At 41.2% G+C, this 25,409-nt stretch overlaps 1 protein-coding gene and 1 long non-coding RNA gene across 6 annotated transcripts in view; both read left to right on the forward strand.

Moving 5' to 3' along the window:
• Positions 1-20,128, forward strand: part of LOC137203232 (uncharacterized) — a 38,519-nt gene extending 18,391 nt beyond the window's left edge. The window contains exon 2 of the long non-coding RNA XR_010932997.1: positions 19,845-20,128. This is a non-coding gene — a long non-coding RNA (uncharacterized lncRNA). The remainder of the gene's footprint in view (positions 1-19,844) is intronic.
• RNF152 (ring finger protein 152) overlaps positions 1-25,409 on the forward strand; it is an 81,769-nt gene that overhangs the window by 37,936 nt on the left and 18,424 nt on the right. The window lies entirely within an intron of this gene.

Consider the following 25,409-nt stretch of genomic DNA (forward strand, 5'->3'; position numbering starts at 1 on the left):
GTGTCACTGTTGCTCCCAAATTGAAGTTAGACTATGAGTCGGGAAAGAATACCAGTGTTTCTTGAGCACCTATTATATGCTGGCCATTGGATACCTTCCTAACCCATTTAATCCTCAAAACAGTATTTGGAGATAGGTATGGCTGTTCCTTCTTAACAGATGAGGAAGCTGAAATCAGTGAGGGTAAATGACATGCAGAAGGCCTGAAGCTAATTGGTCACAAGAGTTGAGTTTCCAGTTCCAATTAGTGAATTTCCAAGGTCCTGGGGCTTCAACTCTGTCTGAGCAGAGTTCTCTCTTCTGGCAATTTAGTGCTTCTGGACATCAGTTCATTCACTGTTTTGTCTGGCTTCCTACTGATGAAGAAGAAGTGAGCAGTAGTAATATTTCTGTGCCTCATGCTTCTTTCATAAATGTTTCTACGAGTTTACCGGGACGTATGGTGCATACCTGCTGTGTGCTCGGTGTTGGCGGGAGGTGGCAAGACCTCAGGGGGCTTCCACTCCAGCCAACGTTACGTAAGGATTACATGGGAGAAGTGTGGGGGGCAAAGGAAGGAGCCGTGCCCTGCGTGTGTGCATCTGTGTTTTGGGACCACCTTTCACCCCACCTCAAACGCTAAGCCTAAGAGTTGTCCAGCCAAGGAGATAGAAAAAAGGCTCTTTGCAGCAGAAACAGCAGCAACCAAGGCTTGAGGTCAGGCTGAGATTGGATTAGATGAGATTGCACACGTGCAGTGGGTAGAGGGGGAGAAGGGAGCCTGCAATAGAGAGAAGTGGTCCACTCTTTGGGACTAACTGACTCTTGTACTTTGGTCTTTTTTTTTAATATCTTTATTGGAGTGTAATTGCTTTACAGTGTTGTATTAGTTTCTGCTGTACAACAAAGTGAATCAGCTATATGCATACATATATTTCCATGTCCTGTCCCTCTTGCGTCTCCCTCCCACCCTCCCTATCCCACCCCTCTAGGTGGTCACAAAGCACCCAGCTGATCTCCCTGTGCTATGCGGCTGCTTCCCACTAGCTATCTGTTTTACATTTGGTAGTGTATATATGTCCATGCCACTCTCTCACTTCATCCCAGCTTACCCTTCCCCCTCCCCGTGTCCTCAAGTCCATCCTCTACGTCTGTGTCTTTATTCCTGTCCTGCCCCTAGGTTCATCAGAACCTTTTTGTTTTTTAGATTTCATATATATGTGTTAGCATATGATACTTATTTTTCTCTTTCTGACTTACTTCACTCTGTATGACATACTCTAGGTCCATCCACCTCACTACAGATAACTCAATTTCATTTCTTTTTATGGCTGAGTAATATTCCACTGTATATATATATATATATATATATATATATATATATATATATGTGCCACATCTTCTTTATCCATTCATCTGTCGATGGACACTTAGGTTGCTTCCATGTCCTGGCTATTGTAAATAGTGCTGCAGTGAACATTGTGGTACATGACTCTTTTTGAATTATGGTTTTCTCAGGGTATATGCCCAGTAGTGGGATTGCCGGGTCGTATGGTACTTCTATTTTTAGTTTTTTAAGGAACCTCCATACTGTTCTCCATAGTGGCTGTATCAATTTACAGTCCCACTAGCAGTGCAAGAGGGTTCCCTTTTCTCCACACCCTCTCCAGCATTGTTTGTAGATTCTTTTGGTGATAACCCTTCGAACTGTTGTGAGGTGATATCTCATTGTAGTTTTGATTTGCATTTCTCTAATGATTAGTGATGTGGAGCATCCTTTCGTGTGTTTGTTGGCAATCTGTATATCTTCTTTGGAGAAATGTCTATTTAGGTCTTCTGCCCATTTTTGGATTGGGTTGTTTGTTTTTTTCATATTGAGCTGCGTGAGCTGCTTGTATGTTTTGGAGATTAATCCTTTGTCAGTTGCTTCATTTGCAATTATTTTCTCCCATTCTGAGGGTTGTCTTTTCGTCTTCTTTATGCTTTCCTTTGCTGTGCAAAAGCTTTTAAGTTTCATTAGGTCCCATTTGTTTATTTTTGTTTTTATTTCCATTTCTCTAGGAAGTGGGTCAAAAACGATCTTGCTATGATTTATGTCACAGAGTGTTCTGCCTATGTTTTCCTCTAAGAGTTTGATAGTGTCTGGCCTTACACTTAGGTCTTTAATCCATTTTGAGTTTTATTTTTGTGTATGATGTTAAGAAGTGTTCTAATTTCATTCTTTTACATGTACCTGTCCAGTTTTCCCAGCACTACTTATTGTCTTGTCTCCATTGTATACTCTTGCCTCCTTTATCAAAGATAAGGTGACCATATGTGTGTGGGTTTATCTCTGGGCTTTCTATCCTGTTCCATTGATCTATATTTCTGTTTTGTGCCAGTACCATACTGTCTTGATTACTGTAGCTTTGTAGTATAGTCTGAAGTCTGGGAGCCTGATTCCTCCAGCTCCATTTTTTCTCAGAATTGCTTTGGCTATTCGGGGTCTTTTGTGTTTCCATACAAATTGTGCAATTTTTTGTTCTAGTTCTGTGAAAAATGCCACTGGTAGTTTGATAGGGATTGCATTGAATCTGTAGATTGCTTTGGGTAGTATAGTGATTTTCACAATATTGCTTCTTCCAATCCAAGAACATAGTATATCTCTCTATCTGTTTGTATCATCTTTAATTTCTTTTATCAGTGTCTTAGAGTTTTCTGCATGTAGATCTTTTGTCTCCTTAGGTAGGTTTATTCCTAGGTAGTTTACTCTTTTTGTTGCAGTGGTAAATGGGAGTGTTTCCTTAAATTCATTTTCAGATTTTTCATCATTAGCGTATAGAAAGGCAAAAGATTTCTGTGCATTAACTTTGTATCCTGCTACTATACCAAATTCATTGATTAGCTCTAGTAGTTTTCTGGTAGCATCTTTAGGATTCTCTATGTATACTATCATGTCATCTGCAAACAGTGACAGTCTTACTTCTTTTCTGATTTGGATTTCTTTTATTTCTTTTTCTTCTCTGATTGCTGTGCCTGAAACTTCCAAAACTATGTTGAATAATAGTGGTGAGAGTCGGCAACCTGGTCTTGTTCCTGATCTTAGAGGAAATGGTTTCAGTTTTCCACCACTGAGAACGATGTTGGCTGTGGGTTTCTCATATATGGCCTTTATTATGTTGAGGTAGGTTTCCTCTCTGCCTACTTTCTGGAGAGTTTTTATCATAAATGGGTGTTGAATTTTGTCAAAAGGTTTTCCTGCATCTATTGAAATAATCGTATGGTTTTCCTCCTTCAATTTGTTAATATTGTGAATCACATTGATTGATTTGTGTATATTGAAGAATCCTTGCACTCCTGGGATAAACCCCACTTGATCATGTTGTATGATCCTTTTAATGTGCTGTTGGATTCTGTTTGCTAGTATTTTGTTGAGGATTTTTACATCCATGTTCATCAGAGATATTGGCCTATACTTTTCTTTTTTTGTGACATCTTTGTCTGGTTTTGGTATCAGGGTGATGGTGGCCTCGGAGAATGAGTTTGGGAGTGCTCCTCCCTCTAGTATAGTTTGGAAGAATTTGAGAAGGATAGGTGTTAGCTCTTCTCTAAATGTTAGAATTTGCCTGTGAAGCCATTTGGTCCTGGGCTTTTTTGTTGGAAGATTTTTAATCACAGTTTCAATTTCAGTGCTTGTGATTGGTGTGATTATGTTTTCTATTTCTTCCTGGTTCAGTTTTGGAAGGTTGTGCTTTTCTAAGCATTTGTCCATTTCTTCCAGGTTGTCCATTTTATTGGCATATAGTCGCTTATAGTAATCTCTCATGATCCTTTGTATTCCTGCAGAGTCAGTTGTTACTTCTCCTTTGCATTTCTAAATCTGTTGATTTGAGTCTTCTCCCTTTTTTTCTTGATGAGTCTGGCTAATGGTTTATCAATTTTGTTTATCTTCTCAAAGAACCAACTTTTAGTTTTATTGATCTTTGCTATTGTTTCATTTCTTTTGTATTTATTTCTGATCTGATCTTTATGATTTCTTTCCTTCTGATAACTTTGGGGTTTTTTTTTGTTTTTCTGTCTCTAATTGCTTTAGGTGTAAGGTTAGGTTGTTTATTTGAGATGTTTCTTGTTTCTTGAGGTAGAATTGTATTGCTGTAAACTTCCCTCTTAGTACTGCTTTTGCTGCATCCCATAGGTTTTGGGTTGTGTTTTCATTGTCATTAGTTTCTAGGTATGTTTTGATTTCCTCTTTGATTTCTTCAGTGATCTCTTGGTTATTTAGTAGCGTATTTTTTAGCCTCCATGTGTTTGTATTTTTTACATTTTTTTTCTGTAATTGATATCTAGTCTCATAGCATTGTGGTCGGAAAAGATACTCGATACAAGTTCAATTTTCTAAAATTTACCATGGCTTGATTTGTGACCCAAGATATGATCTATACTGGAGAATGTTCCATGAGCACTTGAGAAGAAAGTGTATTCTGTTGTTTTTGGATGGAATGTCCTATAAATATCAATTAAGTCCATCTTGTTTAATGTATCATTTAAAACTTGTGTTTCCGTATTTATTTTCATTTTGGATGATCTGTCCATTGGTGAAAGTGGGGTGTTAAAGTCCCCTACTATGATTGTGTTACTGTCGATTTCCCCTTTATGGCTGTCAGCATTTGCCTTATGTATTGAGGTGCTCCTATGTTGGGTGCATAAATGTTTACAATTGTTATATCTTCTTGGCTTCATCCCTTGATCATTGTGTAATGTCCTTCTTTGTTTCTTGTAATACTCTTTATTTTAAAGTCTATTTTGTCTGATATGAGAATTGCTACTCCAGCTATCTTTTGATTTCTATTTACATGGAATATCTTTTTCCATTCCCTCACTTTCAGCCTGTCTGTGTCCCTAGGTCTGAAGTGGGTCTCTTGTAGACAGCATATATACGGGTCTTGTTTTTGTATCCATTCAGCCAGTCTATGTCTTTTCGTTAGAGCATTTAATCCATTTACATTTAAGGTAATTATCGATATGTCTGTTCCTATTACCATTTTCTTAATTGTTTTGGGTTTGTTTTACAGGTCTTTTCCTTCTCTATTGTTTCCTGCCTAGAGAAGTTCGTTTAGCATTTGTTGTAAAGCTGGTTTGGTGGTGCTGAATTCTCTTAACTTTTGCTTGTCTGTAAAGGTTTTAATTTGTTGAAATCCTTGCTGGGTAGAGTAATCTTGGTTGTAGGTTTTTCCCCTTCATCACTTTAAATATGTCCTGCCACTCCCTTCTGGCATGCAGAGTTTCTGCTTAAAGATCAGCTGTTAACCTTCTGGGGATTCCCGTGTACGTTATTTGTTGTTTTTTCCTTGCTGCTTTTAATATTTTTTCTTTGTATTTGATTTTTGATAGTTTGATTAATATGTGTCTCAGCATGTTTCTCTTTGGGTTAATCCTATGTGGTACTCTCTGTGCTTCCTGGACTTGATTGACTATTTCCTTTCCCATGTTAGGGAAGTTTTTGACTATAACCTCTCAAATATTTTCTCAGACCCTTTCTTTTTCTTTTCTTCTTCTGGGACCCCTGTAATTCGAATGTTGGTGTGTTTAATGTTACCCCAGTGGTCTTGGAGACTGTCCTCAATTCTTTTCATTCTTCTTTCTTTATTTTGCTCTCTGACAGTTATTTTCACCATTTTATATTCCAGCTCACTTATCCATTCTTCTGCCTCAGTTATTCTGCTATTGATTCCTTCTAGAGTATTTTTAATTTCATTTATTGTGTTGTTCATCACTGTTTGTTTGCTCTTTAGTTCTTCTAGATCTTTGTTAAATGTTTCTTGTACTTTTCTCCATTCTGTTTCTGAGATTTTGGATCATTACTCTGTATTATTTTTCAGGTAGTTTGCCTATTTCTTCTTCGTTTATTTGGTCTTGTAGGTTTTTACCTTGCTCCTTTGTCTGTAACTTTTTTTTTTTATCATTTCTTTCTTTTTTTTTGATGGGTGGGTCTGTATTCCTGTCTTACTGGTTGTTTGGCCTGAGGTGTTCAGCACTGGAGTTTGCAGGCAGTTGGATAGAGCTGGGTCTTGGTGCTGAGATGAGGACCTCCGGGAGACCTCACTCTGATTAATATTCCCTGGGGTGTGAGGTGCTTGGGCCTGACCTCCGGCCTGGGAATCAATATCCCGCAAGCTGCGTGATGCCGCAAAAAGAGAAAGAAAGAGAGAGAGAGAGAGAGAGAAGGAAAGGAGGAAGGAAAGAAAGAAAGAAGGAAGGAAGCAGTACAATATCAAAGAATAAAAAACAAAATAAAATTAGAAAGATAAAAAATATATTAGGAAAAATAAAAGTATAATTGAAACAACTGGTCGCTGTGGGTTCCTCCCATCCCCTTAGGTGTCTGTGTTCCCCCACTGGTGCCTGGTAGGTGCCCTAGTTGTGCGGAGACGTGAATTCCGTGTCCTCCTAGTCCACCATCTTGACTCTACCCTCCTTTTGACTTTTTCATTTCATGATATTGTAACCACTTTCCAAAATAATCTTTGAGGATTTTTTTTTAAAGGTTAGGAAGAAGCCAAGGACAAGAGCCAGCATGGCTGGACTGAGACTCATGAAATTGTGTGTTGGCTAAATTTTTGAGCGGGCTTACAGTCAGGTCCACCACATGCAAATGATTATTAGGAGATGGTTTTAATTGGGAGGAGTGTCAGCCGAGCTACCTCTGTTATGGGAAGACAGTTTCTCGAAGAGTGGAGAGTGCTTTAGAGGATAGTCACCTAATCTGGGCAACGTCTGAAAGTACGAATGAATGTATCTACCAATGTGAGATGAGATGATAGAAAAACTCCCAAAATCGGTTGTAAGGGAAGAAACTTTTGTGACTGTAAACGTCCAATTTCAGCACCTAATTAGATGAAAGGTGGATGTTTTCTAGCACAAAAGCTTCTGCATGGCCCAGTCAGTTTGAGTGGCGGCCTGAATGGCATGCACTGTATGCCTAACTGATGTGGGGCTGGTGTGCGAACTTGGCAACAGATCTTGGCACTCTGAGCCATCGTCATTGTTTAACCGAGTTTTATCTTACCTCTCTAGCCTTTCCCTTCTTCTAGAGCACAGCCAAAGCTGTCACGTCTATAAATGAATAAGAAAATCGTCTTAACCCAGCTTCTGTCCTAGCATAAATATCCTATAGTGTTACCAACATTTTTCTATCCTCAGATCCACTTACGGTCCCTGGGAGGAACAGAGGGAATAAAATGAATGAAATAGGCACTTTCTTACTTGCCCTACATAAATTGTTTGTCACTAGGGTGAGTAGGTGAATAAATGCCTTTTTGCAAGGCCATTGTGAATATCTAAAGTTCATCAGAGCCTTTAAGGACTAGGATAAAATGCATTTTGCATGTTCCCTTGAGAAATCAAGTTTCACTGCATCTTATTGCCCTCGTTGGAGGTACAAGTTTTAAGCACATATGGCCTACAGACCCGTGCTTTCATTACTCTTCTTCTCTCATAACCCTCAGAGTTACTGGATAGATGTAAGATGAATAATTTGTTGGATCATTCGTGCTAGTACTTAGAAAAAGAAGCTTACCTTCTAGGTAAAACGTGCTATGCATGAATACACTACAGACCCGAATATACTTCTCATACACGAACAACGAAACAAGTTCACGGAACCCACCAGAGCGAACGTGGCTTACTGCACCAGATCGAGGTGATGGGTGCCCTTTGCCATGTGAAGGATGGCAGTAGGTTATCAGTTTTATGATTTCCAGTGTTCTGTTACTGATAACTAAATTCCGATTAGTTGGGATTTTATAAAAGAAGTTTGCTCATGAATTTGACTCTCATACAAAATGATAAATAACATTTGTGCTCTGTAGAGTTTCACTGTGCTTTTTAGACACCTAGAGTACCATATAGGGTTTTATACCATAGCTGCAATCCTGAAGAAAGTTGACGTCTAGTTTGGTGAGGCTTGACTGAGAAACCAGTGGAAATGGCTAGAAATACACCGTGGACTTAAATCATTTATAGCTGGAGCTGGTTTTTCGGTATCTGCATGAGTTGTAAAGAAAATAGTTTTCCCAATCACTCAGAAGTGTTTATCCACATTCCCCTGGTACAAGCCCACATGGGCCATTCTAACATCCTTCCCACAGAGCAGGTCGGCAGGCACGTGGCCAGGCCTGAGCTTTAAAATGCAGGAGGGAGGAAAACCGATCTATACCACATCCATTCTGGGCAGTCAGGTGGCTGTGGTTGATGGGTACTGCCAGACCGAGTCAGGAAACGGAAAGTGACTGGGTGACGCTTGCTGACCCAGGAAGGCACTTGGTAGGCAAGCATTTGACCTTTTACCATGAAGGAAGGATGGGCCAGAGAAGAACCTCCTGTGGGTCCTAATTTTTGTGAAAATAAGTCTCTAGGAAAACAAAGCCCTTGTGACTCTTGGCCTGAGTCTGACAGCTGCTAGGCTTGTTAAAGAAGTGAAAGCGGCCTCCAGAAGAGACACAGGCGGCTCGGAACACGAAAGATTGGGTTCTGCTTTTGCATCGTGTGTGTGATCAGCTGTCAATTAATAAAACTTTGCTGAGAGTCAGAAAACTAGGCTGCAAAAGCTCTTTCAGGAAATGTTTAGAACGTGGAATTATTCTGCTCTAAATTGTGTTGGTTGAAAAATGGAACAATGGCTTGTTCATAACAAATCGTTCAGTAGGAAAAAATGCAGTAATGGGAATTGCTGGGTAAGTGAATAACAGAGTGAATATGACAAAATTTGTGGTAAAAATAAATGTGAGCCCTTAAAAATATCAGAAGTGAGCTGAGTTTTGTGATTTGCTATTATAGTTCTTGTGCTGACTTTGAAGTGATACCTTCCAGAGTAGTCCTTGGGCCAAATCCAGCCTGCCTCCTGTCTCTGTAAATAAAGTTTTATTAGAACACAGGCACATCCATCCACTTGTGTACTGTAAATGGCTGCTTCCTGTTCCGATGGCAGAGTTGAGTAGTGGTAACAGATACAGTAAGACCCACAATACCTAAAGTGTTTACCATCTCTTCCGGTACAGAAAAAGTGTGTTAAGTTCTATTCTAGAACTTTGCCACTCAAAGCAGCATTGGTGATTCATTGGTGATTTATTGGCACATTAAAGTTTGAGAAGTAATGGCCTAGGGCATTCTTCATCTGGGGTTTTGGTGATCAAAGTCCATGAAGTTATAGGCACAATTCTGTTCGTGTGCTTATGTGTATTTTTCTGCATCTCTACCCTCTCAGAGGTGGAGGGGTCTGCACCCATTATCACTTTCTCAGAATCTGCTTTTCTGTTTTTCTCAGAATTGCTGAGAATCATTAGGCTAGAAAAGGATGGACTTGACTCAGAATTCACGGATTCATGTTTGAAGTGATGGTTACGAAGATCTCACTACTTTACACCAATAAAAGTCAGACCCAGCTCGTGCTCATTTATTTATTTATGCTTAAATAAAGAATATAAGGGGGCTTCCCTGGTGGCGCAGTGGTTTAGAGTCCGCCTGCCGATTCAGGGGACACGGCTTCATGCCCCGGTCCGGGAAGATCCCACATGCCGCGGAGCGGCTGGGCCCGTGAGCCGTGGCCGCTGAGGCTGCGCGTCCGGAGCCTGTGCTCTGCAACGGGAGAGGCCACAACAGTGAGAGGCCCGCGTACCGCAAAAACAAACAAACAAAAACAAACAAAAAAAAGAATATAAGATTTGCAGCATAGCCTAGCTATAGGATATGACATTTTGTAACTATTATTAATGGATAAGGGACTATTTCATGGATATTGGTTCTTTGTCCCTTAATAGCTATTGTCATATCCCATTGTGGTTATGGAGATATTTATTACACGCCTCTCCCACCTTGGAAAAATGAAAGCCCAAAGGTCCAAAATTATAGGACTTTGTAATGACTTTTTATGGGTACCCACTAGAAATCACTGCTAGTTAGCCCGACAATGTTATTGAATATCCATCATGTATAGAACCCTGTAGGAGTTTCTAAAAGGCAGAAGACAGCATCTAAAATGGACTGAGGCTGACTTCTGATCGCCTTTCCTATGAATGGCTGTTTCATGTATTCTGTGGGTATCCTTTACCCTGTATCAGGCTCCTACAGTAGGTATTAGGACCAGACGATTTATATGTCATGTCAAGTTTACCTAGATGGACACGTGCTTCTGGGGATGGAAGTTGTGCAGATCAGTAGAGGGAGGAATAACAATGGTGCTTTTAGAAAACTGTGGTGTCAGAGGTAGAGAAAGAAAAGCTTAGAAATGCAGGACTGTCTGACCTTGGGACAGATATTTTGACCTTGGGACAAACATAATCATCCTCACAAACCCAAAAAGGTACGGATCACTTTGCTTCACAATCTGGAACTATTTTTTAATCCATTAGAGATAAATGCAGGCTAAGATGGACTACAATTAGGGATTTAAATACTTTTTGGTGCTGATTTTCAGTGGGGGTGTTCTACACTGGAACAAACAGGTCCCTGGGGTTCTGGGAGCTGGAATGGAGTTGTGCTCAGGGTAAGCCTGGCTCTTGGGCTGCCTGGGACCCAGGGACTCTGAAAGTTCACCTATGAAGCCAAGAAGTTAGAGGCAAACAGTATATGGCGAGGAGAGAGACCAAGGATGACTCATCAGATGGAACTAGGAGCTTCCAGACCAGAGGGCGAAGCTTTGGAAGAGGAGGGAGAGCTGTGAGAGACAGGACCCCACTTCGTAGGCTTAGCTCCTTGGGGTTGTGGCTTACGAAGAAAATACAGACCAGTTCAAGTTGTAGGATTCTAGGAGATTTTACTGAAGTTGAGGCTTTTCTACTTCATAGGAGCAAAACTTTGGACATTCCAGGGGAGCTCAGAGGTTACATATATTTCCTAGCTGTGTCCACTTACAGGGCCTGGGAGTAGCGATATCCAATGGCCATGAGCACATCTGTAAGCCAGATCTTGGTTTCTAAATACCATTCTGCAACTAAAAGGAATGGGCTCCTTGGAGAAATCTGATTCTGGGCCTGGGGAAGGGGAACTATAAGATGAGCCTAAAACACCTTTTTGTGCCACAAAGTAAGGAAGTTCTCAAAGGATGGTGGGGGCATGTCAAAAGGACATAGCAGCCAGGTTGATGAAGCTCCCAACAGCCAAACCTGGGTTGTTTTCAGCATCAAAATAAATATAGCGGTAATGGATCATAATTCATTAAGTAATATAAAATCAATGAACCCATACTAATATGAATAAAATAAATAAGGAAAAGAGGACGTTCTGTCTTCAGTAGAATGTCCACTAATAAATGTAGAATAAAAGGTAGAATTAAATATCATCACTGGCAATCATCATGTAATGGTTAATTCAGGCAAGAAATGTTAAAGTGTGCCAAAATTAGTGGGTGAAAGCTTGATAAGGAGATTGACATAGCCTCAGGCTGTCTCCATAAAATATTTGGTTGGCCAAAAAGTTCGTTCGGCTTTTTGTTCGCTGTTACAGAAAAACCCGAACGAACTTTTTGGCCAACCCAGTATTTGTTAAATACAAAAGAGAGAGGGATTAAAGAGTAACTTTACCTTGGAGAAACCTGGGAGACACAAGGGATCAAGTTACTGTAACACAATCACTTGCTAAGATAGAAGGAGGAAATTACAACATTGTTTCTGTAATATCTCCCCTCTCCCCTGCCAAAAAAAAAAAAAAAAAAAGGAAACGAATCTCTTCGTGAGAAAACATCAGACAAACTCAAATTTAGGGATATTTTACAAAATAATTTATGGTAATCTTCAAACTGTCAAGTTATAAAAGTCAGGGAAGACTGAGGAATGGTTCCAGATTGAGGAAGAATGAAGAAACATGACAAGTAAATACAGCATGTGACTCTGGGTTCTATCCCTTTGCATTATTAGGATATTTGGTGAAATTTGAATGAAGTCTGTGGTAGTGTACCAGTGTTGAGTTCCTGATTTTAATGGTCGTACTGCAGTTAAATAGGAAATACTTTGAGTATACAGGAGTAATGGAACCTCAGGTCTGCAACTTACTTTCAGGTGGTTTGGGGAGGGGGGAAGTTATTTGTTTTTTGCAACAATGTGAGGTCCTATGGGTAATCATGTTTATTGAAGTTGTGTAAGATGGTGCAAAGTTCAGCTCGGATTGCAGACGAGGAGGTTGAAGGTGGATTGGGACATTGTGTTGTCTTTATCAGAAAAGCAGGTTCCAGTAGGGACAAGGACGAAGGAGCAAACGGGAAATTGTCAGTTTAGGATAAAGAAGCATCAGCCTATAAAAGGCTATGTAACGCCAAGGGTTCCCCAGGAGGGGAGTAAATGGGAGGCAAGGAGTTGAGTCCTGAGAAAAGGGTGGGTCTAAGACTTTGATAGATCTGGATGTGGAGGTGAAAGCAGGGACCTCGAGAGGGGCTTTGAACAGCAGACGTGCATCAGTCTGTGTGCTGTCCTTTGCTGGACCCTCCAGTGCCATCCTGGTAAATGGTGGTTCTTCCATCTCTTCCTCGCCATGAATGTCAGTGCCATCTGGGGATGCTCCGTGGCTATCCATAGATGCTTTGGGGCCAAGTTGGGCAGGAGAGGTGGTTTCCTGGGGACTTCAGAAGGGTTACAGCAGTTTATTCTAGAAAGAGAGGTTGTTTTAAGCTCACATTGAGTTACGTTTCACTTAATCTCAGTTTTCTCTGAGATTCATTTCTGTTAACGCTAATGAAAACCTGGCTGGCTCCAAGTACAGGCTGATGGGAGGATTTAAGTATTACTCCTCTGCCTTTGGTGACAGGGCTGATCTCCAGAGTCCTTTCTGTGATGATGCTCTGGTCCCTTGAACATGCCAAATAAGTGAAAAGCCAAAAGAGTCTGAAGTTGTCTGTATAGGATTGTTTGTATTTCATGGTAACTTAATTCACAGAAGATACGAATGCCTAGCATGTGCTTAAATGCTGCGCTTTACAAAGATAAAGAACACGTATTTCCTGCTCTAGAGGAACCAGAGTCTTGGGGTGAGAATTGTGAGTGAACAAGTAGTTTTAATGCATCGTGGGAAGGAGCTTAATAGGGGCTGATAAAGGGCTGAGGAACTGGGGAGGAGGGAACCGTCAACTTTGTAAGGGTTGTGGAGAGACACCTTCAAGTCAGGAGGAACAGTGTGTGTGTTTCTTCAAAGAAAGGCACAGAAGTGAGAAACCAGGAATGGGAGGGTGTCCTGGAGCCTGGGGAGGGGGTGGGGGTGGGAGATGGGGCCTGTGTGATTAATGGGGGCCAGATCGAAGGACCTTGTGTGCCACCTCTGAGCAGTCCTGGAGAGAAGAGTGCATCTGGGCAATGTGAGCCAGGAACTGTGCCTGGCAGAAGAGAAAATTAACCAAGAAAAGCACCAAGTCAGTGTATGAGTTTGCTCAGGCTGCCATAATCAGAAGCACCGATTGGGTGGTTTGACCAACAGAAGTTGATTTTCTCACGATTCTGGAGGCTAAGTTGAAGATCAAGGCGTCCACAGGGTTGGCTTCTTTGGAGGATTCTCTCCTTGGCTTGTAGCTGGCCGTCTTTCCCCTGTGTCTTCACCTGGTCTTCAAAATATCTGTCTGTGCCCCAATTTTCCCTTCTTCTGAGGACATAGTCACATTAGATTCAGGCCACCCTAATGGTCTCATTTCACCTGAATCACCTCTTTAAAGGCCCTATCTCCAAATACAGTCACAGTCTGAGGTACTGAGGGTTAGGACTTGGACGTTGGAATCTTGGGGGGTGGGGTAGGGAGGTGGGGAGACACCGTTCAGCCCATAACAGTCAAGCGGTTTTATTTTTGTAGGTCCTCATGCAAGTTTTTAAAGGGCAATTGACAGCTTTTCTAGAAGTGTGAGAGACTTGCTTTAACTGTAGTGAGGCTTTCTCTCACCTATAATGTTAGAAATAGAAGGACTAACTAAACAGGTGGAATGGAGATGAGTTTTAACGTTTCATCACGTTTGCAGCATCATGACCCTTCACCTTGGAATACTTCCAGCATGTATCTCCGGAGAACAAGGACATTCTCCTGCAAAGTCACATCATCACACTTAAGAAATTCACCATTAAGTCAGTAATGTCATCTAATATACGGTCCATGCTCAAAAATGTCCTTTATGACGGTAGAGTTTTTCCCCACCTCAATCCTGGATCACAACAAAGATCATGCATCGGGCTTCCCTGGTGGCGCAGTGGTTTAGAGTCCGCCTGCCGATGCAGGGGACACGGGTTCGTGCCCCGGTCCAGGAGGATCCCACATGCCGCGGAGTGGCTGGGCCCGTGAGCCGTGGCCGCTGAGCCTGCGTGTCTGGAGCCTGTGCTCTGCAACAGGAGAGGCCACACAGTGAGAGGCCCGCGTACTGCAAAAAAAAAAAAAAAAGGATCATGCATCGGATTTAGCTACCATGTCTCCTTAGCCTCTTATAATCTGGAGCAGCCTCCTTGCCTTTGTTTGCCTTTCCACTCAATTGACAGTTTTGAGGAGCCCGTACCAGCCCTACATGTCTTGTTCCTTCATGGTGAAGTTCAAGATGAACATTTTGGCACAGCGATGTTTAGCAGTATTTCACTGCGTCACTGCAGGAGGACGATGACACATCAGTCTGTTCCATAATGGGTGTGCTAAATTAGACTTTTGGTTAAGGTGATATCTGCCTGGTCTGCACATTGTAAGGATGACTTTCCTCTACCGTTTAGTAAGCAATCTGTGAGCCGGTACTTTGAGGCACGTAAATATCCTGCCTTTCAATAAGCTTTCATCCAATGATTTTAGTGTCTATTGATGATCTTTGCCTAAATCATTCCTACACTGGAGATGGCAAAACAGTGTTTTTTAAGTTTAATCGATCGTTTTTTTCATCTATAAACCAGCATTCGTCAATTTAAAAAGTACTTCCCCTCCCCAATTCCTCTCTTAATTTCCCCTTTCTCTTCCTGTATGATTTTCCCTTTGAGTATCACTGTGGGGTCACAGATCCTTTTTATAATTCAAAGTCTTATAAAAATACTACCTTTGGGGCTTCCCTGGTGGCGCAGTGGTTGAGAGTCCGCCTGCCGATGCAGGGGACACGGGTTCGTGCCTCGGTCTGGGAAGATCCCACATGCCGCGGAGCGGCTGGGCCCGGCTGGGCCCGTGAGGCATGGCCACTGAGCCTGCGCGTCCGGAGCCTGTGCTCCGCAACGGGAGAGGCCACAACAGTGAGAGGCCCGCGTATCGCAAAAAAAAAAAAAAATACTACCTTTGTCTTAGTCATCTTGGGCTGCCATAACAAAATACCATAGACTGGGTGGTGTAAACAAGAAACAATTATTTCTCACAGTTCTGGAGGCAGGGAAGTTCAAGGTCAAGGGTTGGGCAGGTTTCCTTACTGGTGAGAGATCTCTTTCTGGTTTGCTGGTGTCTGCTTTCTCACTGTGTCCTCACTTGGTGGAGAAAGGGCTCTGGCCTCTTCCTCTTAAAAGGGACTGATCCCATCATAAGGGCTCCACCATTATGACCTCATCTAAACCTAATTACCTCCCAAAGGCCACCCTTCAAACACCATCATATTGGGGGTTAGAGCTTCAATCTCAGGGAGACACAAACATTCAGACGATCATTCTTTTCCGTGTTCAAATGTTGCCAAGTTTGGTCAGTGCAGTTTGAGCACCTTCAAGCTGACTTCTGTGGCCTCTGACATGTCCCCATCATTCTCACCTGATGGCACTATAGGACGATCCAGGCTCACTTTGTATTTTCCCTGCCCCGACCTGGAATCAGCCACTTCCCAAGGATTTCAGATTGTTTTTAGTGAGAAATAGTATTTAGAAACCAAGATCTAGGAATGAAGAATGCTCATTGTTACCGGACTATCATTGTTTCTAAACGTTTTCAGTGGACAAAACTTAGAAATACATATCTATTATTTTAAATCATGATTGTATTTTGATGGTTCCAATTTAAATTCAGCACAACTAATTCCCTCTTACCTTCCCTGATTTCAGTATTTTTTTACCTCCCTTTTCCCACAGTGGGAAAATCCTGTTTCCTAACAACATCAATATAATTGCTTCTTCTAGCATGTAGTATATATTACAAAATAGTTTCAGAATTACTATGGCACTGCCATGAATACCAACCATAAACCAACTAAGTAAAGTTCAAGGTTGCTTGTCAGGGACTTCCCTGGTGCAGTGGGTAAGACTTCACGCTCCCAGTGCAGGGGGCCCGGGTTCGATCCCTGGTTGGGGAAGTAGATCCTGCATGCCACAGTGAAGATCCCAAGTGCCACAACTAAGACCCCGGGGCAGCCAAAATAAATAAATAGTAAATAAATATTTTTTTAAAAAGATTGCTTGGCAGATACCATTATTATTAAAAAATGTATCCCACTAAGTGTGTACAGTCTTTATGCCCAGTAGTTATATGAATGCAGTTATATTGTCCATCTGAGTTCAGTTCACTTGTTTCTGTTTATATTTAATTTTAGGGTTGATTTTTTTTTCTACTTCTCTGATTTAATTATTTTGGGGGATATGTAAAATGTTCACAGGACCCAAAAGTCACAACTGTATAAAAGATATACTGAGAGAGGCCGCACCTGCACATCCTTCCTCTCCGTTGCCACCCCTCCACTTACTGATGACCGTTTACATTAATTGGTTTATTCTTTTGAATTTATTTTTGTAGAAATAAGCAAATATATATTCTTACTCCCCTTCTTAATCTTGCACCTTGCTTTCTTTTCACCTGACAGTATAACCTGGCTGTCATTCTAAAACAGTTCATAGCTGTCTTTCTCATTCTTTTGTACGACCACATGCTACTCATTGGGGGAATAGAAATCAATTTGTTTCCATGAATGGGAATTCAGATGATTTGTTTTCCAGCATATTGCTATTGCAAATAATGGTGAAATGAATGAATTACCTGTGAACATGTTATTTTGTATTTATGGAGGTGTATTTTCAGAGTGAATACTTAGAAGTGGAAACACTGGGTAGAAGGTAAAATCATAAGTAGCTTTATTAGATAATGACGCATTCCCCTCCTACTGATTTGTTCTCTCAAGAGCAGTGTTCGAGAGTGCCTGTTTGGGGGTAGATTTTTAGAGCCCTTTTTAGTTAGAATAAGGAATTATCAGTGGCTCTCAACCCTCAGTTGACATCACAATCACCCAGGGAGCTTTTTGCAGATATTTACCTTGGAACCGAACCCCCCAGGCACTGATTTGCTCAGCCTCCAGTGGACTTTATGAGGCATAGATTCAAATTATTTTGTCGAAGTACTAGTTTAATATCTAAGTTTAGTTACCAACATAGTAACTCTTTCCTTTAATGAACTTACTGTTCTGGGAAGAGGTAAACGAAAGCATACTGTTAAATGCATGAATCTAATATGCTCATGATTTCTGAATTGCCTACGAATACTGGTGACCATATATCCTTAATTTTTCAAAAATGGCCTGGTTTCTACCAGTTTTCATTCATTCTACAAGCATTTATTGAGCACTTACTGAATGCCAGTCATTGCTTAGGTACTAAGGAAAGGAGACAGCAGGGAAAGAGGAGGCCACTGAACCCCTTGGTTGGCCAAATATGGGGTGTATGTAGGTTTTGGCCCTTAAGGAACTCACTTTCCAATGGGGGAGACACAAGTAAATAGAATATGATCATTATAGAAAGGGGTCCTTAGAGAACATACTCGTGGCATCTAACCCAGCTAGAGGGATGAGGGGAGCCTTCTTGGAGTTGGTGATGGACATTTGGACGGAATTCTTCCATACTAAAAATGGGAGGGACAGCATCCCAAGCTAAGAGAATGATGTGCGTGAAAAGGCTTAGCGGTGAGAGAGGCACATTGCTTTTAGAGAAGTGTAAGTGCCTCAAAGTGGTTAGAGTGTGGGCTTCAAGCCAGGGCATGACAAAAAGAAGATTGGATAAGTAACCACAGGCCACATCATCTGCTCCAGTGCCTGGTGCATAGTGGGTGTTAAATAAACCATTGGTTGGTTGATCGCACAAATGACTTGCTGATTTGTGGAATAGAGCAGTTTTGCATTAGTGTTTTGCTAACTACATTCAAGATAAAAGGAGTTGGTGTTCCCAGTGTATTTGATATTTTATCTTGTGGATAAAGCTGATTTTTTTTTAATGCAAAAGGCAATCAGGTTATGAAAGTAGCCATATAATTGGGAAGGGTCACCTGGATGATGTATTGCCCCATTCTGGTTTGATGGACAGAAAGAAAAATCTCTTCAAATTGTTTTCACAATGTCCCTGTCTCTTTATCTGCTTATTATAATCCAGCTTCAGGGATAGATGGCATTTTAAAAATGCATAGTCCTTTTGGCCCTGAGAGCCCTCGGAATGTTTCCCATCAGCTAAAGCAAAACAAACGGACTAGACTAATAGACAGCACTTGTGTTCAGTGATGTTAGCTGTAGAATGACTTCCTCAGGAAATTGTGTTGTGTGTGAGTCTGGTTCTGTGGTTCCATTGATATTCCAAATTAGACTGGGAAACGGAGGAATTGCGACAATTCAAGCAATCATTTGAAGGACAGGAGTTCTGGTGGAAGCTGGAATTGAATTTGCAGCTGTACCAGTGGCTCACTGTAAATCACCTTAGATTTGAATTTCTTTAAGGCTTTGCTACTTCTTCCCTCCTTTAATGTAGGTTAAATTCGACCTTGTTTCATTTTAAGTTACTCAATATCTTGAGAGCATTAGAGAATTATTTTCCGAAATAGACCGACTATCTCAACAAACCAATGTAATCTGATTCCTGTGACCTACATTGGCTAATGGCTGATGAGACATCCATTTTCATTTAAATCTGTATTTGTTGTTTTATTTCTACTATTATTATGTCTCTGTGAAAAGTGTCATAATACGCATAAAGCAAGGAAACAGCTATTTTCTCTGTTGGTAAGAGTCATTGAGTTTAGTAGAACCATAGAACCAGGAACAAGGAAGCTCTCTGTCATAGTATAACTGGCATAGAGATTTGAAATATGCTTACCATTTCTTCTGCTAAAATATCTTGAATTAAGCAGATATAGATTAACCGTGTTATTAAAGGTACTCATAAGAACTGACTGACAAAAGCTCAGTAATGTGAGATATAGAAAACTACCATTTGGTGATTGAAAACACATGCTTGCTAACAGGCATGACCTAATACAGGTGGGCCATATAGAGGTGGCTTCTAAAATCCTCTGAGTTTTATTTGCTGGCCTGACTCTATTTTAATTTGTTTTCTATCAATACTTAAAAAAATGAATGCTTGTTAAATCAGACTGTTTTAAACTCAAAGATAGAGTTTGGGTAATTTAGAGAATATTAACTTCCTGTTTTTAGATACATTTTATGACTATTCTAAGAAAGATGAGTTATTGAGAATTTTTTTCACAAATGAAATGAAAGCTGAAACTCAGTAAGTTATTGGTAGATTAAATAGACTTAAGTTAACAGGATAGTACATGGCTATTTGGGAAAGGTATTTGCCTTACTGAATTGGGATAGCAATTTTCACCAAATAAGACTTATCAATTACTTTATTTAACTGAACTGCTAGCTTTGGAAAATAAGTATTCTGTACTATAAAGATACATATTTTTATATTTTAAGTAGTTTTAGTTAGGTAATATGTCTATACGTGTGTACTTAAAAAAATTAAATATCCACATATTGTGAATAACAATACCAACTTATTCAAATCCAAAGTACTTGAGGATGAATTTATTCCAACCAAAAAGGATATTGCGAAAGGCGTTGGTAGAGATTATTCTTAAGTGTTGGTCATTACTGATTAATTCAGATATTCTGACTATCAATTGTTTAAAAATATGACTTAAATATTTTACTTCGGGATTCCCTGGTGGCGTAGTGGTTAAGAATCCGCATGCCAGTGCAGGGGACACGGGTTCGAGCCCTGGTCCGGGAAGATCCCACATGCCGCAGAGCAGCTAAGTCCGTGGGCCACAACTACTGAGCGCGTGAGCCACAACTACTGAAGCCCGCGCACCTAGAGCCCATGCTCCGCAACAAGAGAAGCCACCACAATGAGAAGCCTGCGCACCGCAACAAAGAGTAGCCCCCGCTCGCCGCAACTAGAGAAAGCCTGGGCACAGCAACAAAGACCCAACGCAGCCAAAAATAAATAAAAATAAATAAATGTATTAAAAAACTAAATATTTTACTTCCCCTAAAATTGAATGTATTTGATGTGATGGAGATAAAATTGCAGTAATTCAATATATATTGCAATAATTCAATATATAACAAAACCAGTTTAAGATGTAAGAATTGTCCGTCTCTGTTATTTTCAAAAAAAAAAATGAATTGGATCTTATGTGGCCTATATATAAAAATATACTAACAGATCATGACACATATATATCCCCACACGCACATGCTATATTTAGAATATGTATTAATATTCTGAAAAGGTTACATAATTTAAAAAATGGTTTTGGAAGTAAATTGTTCCTTATTTGATGATGGGACCTTTAAGCTTTCATATTAAACAAGAAAGCTTTTTTTTTTTAACAGAAGTCATTTACATGTAATGTTTTTAAATAAAATGAATCTTTTTTTTTTTCTGACTTAGAGCTTGTATTTTTACAGTGTTTTTTTGCTTTGAGGGTACTTGGTGAGAGTAGGGGGAACATTGTATCCGAAATTGCTTAATTGTTTTCCTTGCAGCCAGTTTACATGCTTCGTGCACCGTCTTGGTTATAAGGATTTGGATAATCCATAATAACCTCACATTTCAATTTGGGGCTCCTTGGAAAGTTGAATTCTTTTAGTTGAGATAAAAAGAGAGTAAGTGTACACTTTTAATAAAGGAGTGCCTGCCATGAACCATCTAAAGATGTGTCTGTTTATACAGAGGAGGAAGGTGCTCCGATGAATAAGTAACCAAGGGAGAGGTGGTGAATCTAGCATCTCCCTGCGTTGATTCTATCACAGCCCGGTGTTGATTGAGAAAGGAATTTACGAGGCAAGAAATGGCTGGGGGCCCAGAGACAGTCCTTATTTGACAATGTGGTGATCTAATAATAATCACTCTGGCCCCGCACAACCCCTTACAAGTATTTTACTGTAGCTTTTCAGAGGTGCTAAGAATGGGAGGTTTAAACTGCTAAGGTTTAATCTCTAGAAACTTAAACATTTGTGATTGCGATTTGTGATTAATCCTTACTGATTAATTCAGACTTAAACATTTGTGATTCATAGTTCTCTTCCCCCACCTTCATTTTTTCTAGAGGGCCTATTAATGAAAATACCTATTTTTTTGTTGTCTAATAATTGGCTAGGTGAAATATAACTTCATATAAATAAAAGTATGCAGTAAAGCTAGTTTCCCAATAGTTGTCCGAGTTTCACATGGAAGTCAGGACTTCAGTAGTTAGAAAATTTCAAGACGCAGAGAGTATTGGGTCATCTCTGTAACCTCCAGACCCCTCGCTGCTTTTCATCCAGCCCCTCTCCTCAAAAATGCTACCTCTATCTAGTGGTCTGAATTGGAGACTGGGGGTCTTTCCCTCATTCCTCCCTTGGTCTCCCCTCTCTCTCTACTTCCATCCTATCTCCAAGTCCTCTTCATTTTCTCTTCCCTTTTCCTCCATCCTCATGGCCTTCATTCCAGCCTTGCCCACCCTTCCCTTTCAGCTGAACCCCTGCCAATTCATCCCCACTCTGCTGCCAGGGGAGCTGTTAAAAATAATGCACAGTGGAATATTACTCAGCCATAAAAAGGGATAAATTCTGATACCTGCTTTAACATGGACAGACCTTGGTACACATGCATAGTGAAATAGGCCAGACCCAAAAGGACAAGTGTTATATGATTCCACTTACACGAGGTACCTAGATAGGTAGTTCCTTGGGACAAAATGCAGAATAGAGGCCACCAGGGGCTCGGGGGAGGGGATGGTGGGGAGTTACTGTTTAATGGCTATAGAGTTTCTGTTTGGGATGATGAACAAGTTCTGGAAGTAGACAGTGGTGATGGTTCCACTACATTATGTATGTACTTAATGCCACTGAATTATATTCTTTAAAATGGTTCAAAATAAGAATGATAATGCAGTTGTGATTGGGATGCCTCTCTCCTGTGAAGTCTTCATGAGCCCTATCACCTCCCAGATAAAATCCAGGCTCTGTGTAACAGGAAGGGAGGGGCCACTGTTCCATTCCTTGGAATCTCATCTCTTCCTACAAAATAAGAACTCCCACTTCCACCTTTTCTCCAGGGGGCCTCGGCCTTCCTCTAAGCCCCTTGCTGAGTGTGGGAAGGAGGAGAAGATGGGGCCCCGCTTGGCCTGTGTTCCCCCCACCCCACCCTTCCCCCTTCCTCCGCCTCTCCTCCCCTCTCCCATCTCTCAGACCTGTTCACCCTCCTTGGGGTCTTGTGTTGCTCACTGCACCTGCTGCCACCTAGTGACCTGGCCTTTTCCAGCCTGCGGGGACAGCTGCTCTGATCACTAGGACCAGAAGGGGAAGGAGGAAGTGCCTTTGGGCTTCGGGGCCTGGCTCTTTCCTCCAGTCTTGCTTTAGAGCCATGCGGCGGAGCTCATGTTTTAACCCCCGCCTGCTTCGTCATCTGCTTCTCCATTGAGCTCAGAGCCTGGGGGGAGGACTGTGCTTAATCGGTTGACTAGTTAGCACTGCTGCAACCCCACCACCCTGCCTGGGACCCAGCCTTCTTCCTGCCTCCTGAGATGGCGATCGTACCTGGAAGAGGCATGCCAGGCACTGTTCTAAGTGCGCTCCGTGTGTTAATGTATTTCAGTCCGAACAACCTATGAGGTAGGTGCTGTTATTATCACCTTTTACAGAGATACTGGAGTCACTTGCTGGCAGCTCCAGGCTCTGGTCCCTCTTCCTAACCACCCCTCATTCTGTCACATCTAGAACTCTGTGCTTTTGCATATGCTGTGTCCTTACCTTGGAGTTAAAATGCCGTCTTTTTCTGAAAAAAATCTTTCCTGGCTTCCCCAGACAGATAGAGGTGCTCCTTTTTCCATTTCTACCGGATCCCCTGCCCACTCCCTGCATTAAGCCCAAATCACACTTGTGCTGTAGTTATGTGAGCATGGTTGTCTTTGCAGTGATGGGCCTCATCTTTTTCTCTTTCAATCCTTCAAACCTAGAACAGTGCCTCTTAATATATATTTGAATGAATGCATTTGTAGTAGTATTTGCTACTCGAGGGTTTTCTCTGTGAAGTTGAATAAACACCTTATATACAAAAATCATGGTCCTGGGACATCTGAAAGGAGCGTTGGAGTATTGCTATTTTCCCCTAAGTCAAAGCCCACGGGTAGGGTTGTTTTTTTTTTTTATTATTTTTTGCTGTACGCGGGCCTCTCACTGTTGTGGCCTCTCCCGTTGCGGAGCACAGGCTCTGGACGCGCAGGCTCAACGGCCATGGCTCACGGGCCCAGCTGCTCCGCGGCATGTGGGATCCTCCCGGACTGGGGCACGAACCCACGTCCCCTGCATCGGCAGGCAGACTCTCAACCACTGCGCCACCAGGGAAGGGAAGCCCCCACGGGTAGGGTTTTAAGTACACAAACGAATTCAAAGAGAGCAGAGCAGTGGCTGGGAGGGACGGGGGTCTGGGGTGGAGGTAGGAAGGATGGGCTGGATGAGGCGCAAAAGGGAACTTTGGTGGTGGAAATAGGTTGATTGGCACAGCGGTTACACAGCTGCACACATTTGTCAAAACTCATTGAACTGTACCCTTAAAATATGTGTATTTTATTATTGAAAAACCTTACCTCAAAGTTGACTTAAAAATATAAGAAAGCAAGAGGAAAAATCTTTTGGATTTATTGTTTGGTTAGGAAAGATGAGTTAATGATTGATGGCCTTTGGTTGCAGCACTGTTCAATATCTAATTTGGGAGGTTGTAGGTTTTTTCTTTTCTTCATACCTTGCCTAAATGGAAAATCAACCCTCATTGAGTTACTGCAGCCAGAAGAAAAAGCAGAAGTAATGAGCAGATTGACAGCTGACTCCCCATGGGGCTTAATTTTAGTACCAATGCCTTTAGGAATTCTTTGCAGCTTCAGTTTGAGGCTTAACTCGTGCAATGAATCATCGATATTGAGGGTAGGGAGGGAGGTTGAAGCGATGAACACTCTCTGCTCAAAGAAAATAATCTCATGAATGCCTTTTGAATAGGCTTATTTGAAGCGATAGCTATAAAACCCACCAGGTTTTTAATGTGCCATCCTTTTTTCAAATGTTTAATATAGAATATTCTCCAGGTAACCTGAAGAACTCTTAAGAAATAAGGAAATCCAAAAGGGGATATATGTATACATATAGCTGATTCACTTTGCTGTACAGCAGGAACTAACACAACATTGTAAAGGAACTATACTCCAATAAAAATTAATAAAAAAAGAAATATATATATATAAATGTCTTTTTATGTGTGAAAGTAGGTGAGTCTTAACAATTAGGTGGTTTTAAAAAAATTGAGCCAAGACTTTCCTGCCCTTCCAGCCTTAAGATGCCTCAAATTAACGAAGCTCTCATTGTAAATCGTCCACGTTCTTTGGCACTTTGAAGGAATGCTCCACATGTTTGGGAAATGTACCCAATGTCCCTTCTTGGCAAAGGTGAACCATCAGAAGATGCTCCTGTATAGGGCTGAGATTCACCTGGCCGAATCTAAATTTGTTGAGCTACTGAATGACTATGCAGATGAACACAAGAATTGTATCCAAAATTCAGACCCTCAGGAGGCATTATCATGCTGTCTTTGTGACATTCCATCAGATGAAGGCTTGTCTTCAGTCTGGTGCTGTCACAATGACTTCTAGAATCATTGCTTATTTGGTTGAAGCAGTGGATCCGTATGTTTAAGTGTGAAGAAAGTTTGGAACCCTATCTGTATGTTCTCACAAATGGTACTTGCTGCTGGTGAGACAAGCAAATGTTTGTCATTGTTAATGTTCTTTGCTCAACTCTCTTTCCTCCTGTTGACTGGGAATAGTCATTCAAAACGACAGTGCATCTGTAAGACATTATATTCCCTAATGTCTTCCCAGATAACTATGAAAATATTTTGCATTCTGTAGCTTGACAGAAAACTCAGTTAAGATAACTCATGTTAGAGCAATAAGATGATTTGAGGATGGGTATCTCTGGAGTAATATACTGAATTTCTGGGATTAAGGACAGAGATGATGAGAAATGATGTAGATCTGAGGTCAGTAAATGATGTCCTATTGGCCAGATCCCATCTGTGGCCTGTTTCTGTAAAGACAGTTTTATTGGAACATAGCCTCTGCTGCTCCTTGACATATGACCTGACTGCTTTCACACTTTGGTGGCAGAGTTGAGTATTTGCGGAAGAGCCTGCATGACCCAAAAAGCCTAAAAGATTTATCATCTGCCCCTTTACAGAGGAAGGCTGTGGGTCCCTGAAGTA

Source organism: Pseudorca crassidens, chromosome 12 (assembly GCF_039906515.1).
Source record: "Pseudorca crassidens isolate mPseCra1 chromosome 12, mPseCra1.hap1, whole genome shotgun sequence".
NCBI classification, from domain to species: domain Eukaryota; kingdom Metazoa; phylum Chordata; class Mammalia; order Artiodactyla; family Delphinidae; genus Pseudorca; species Pseudorca crassidens.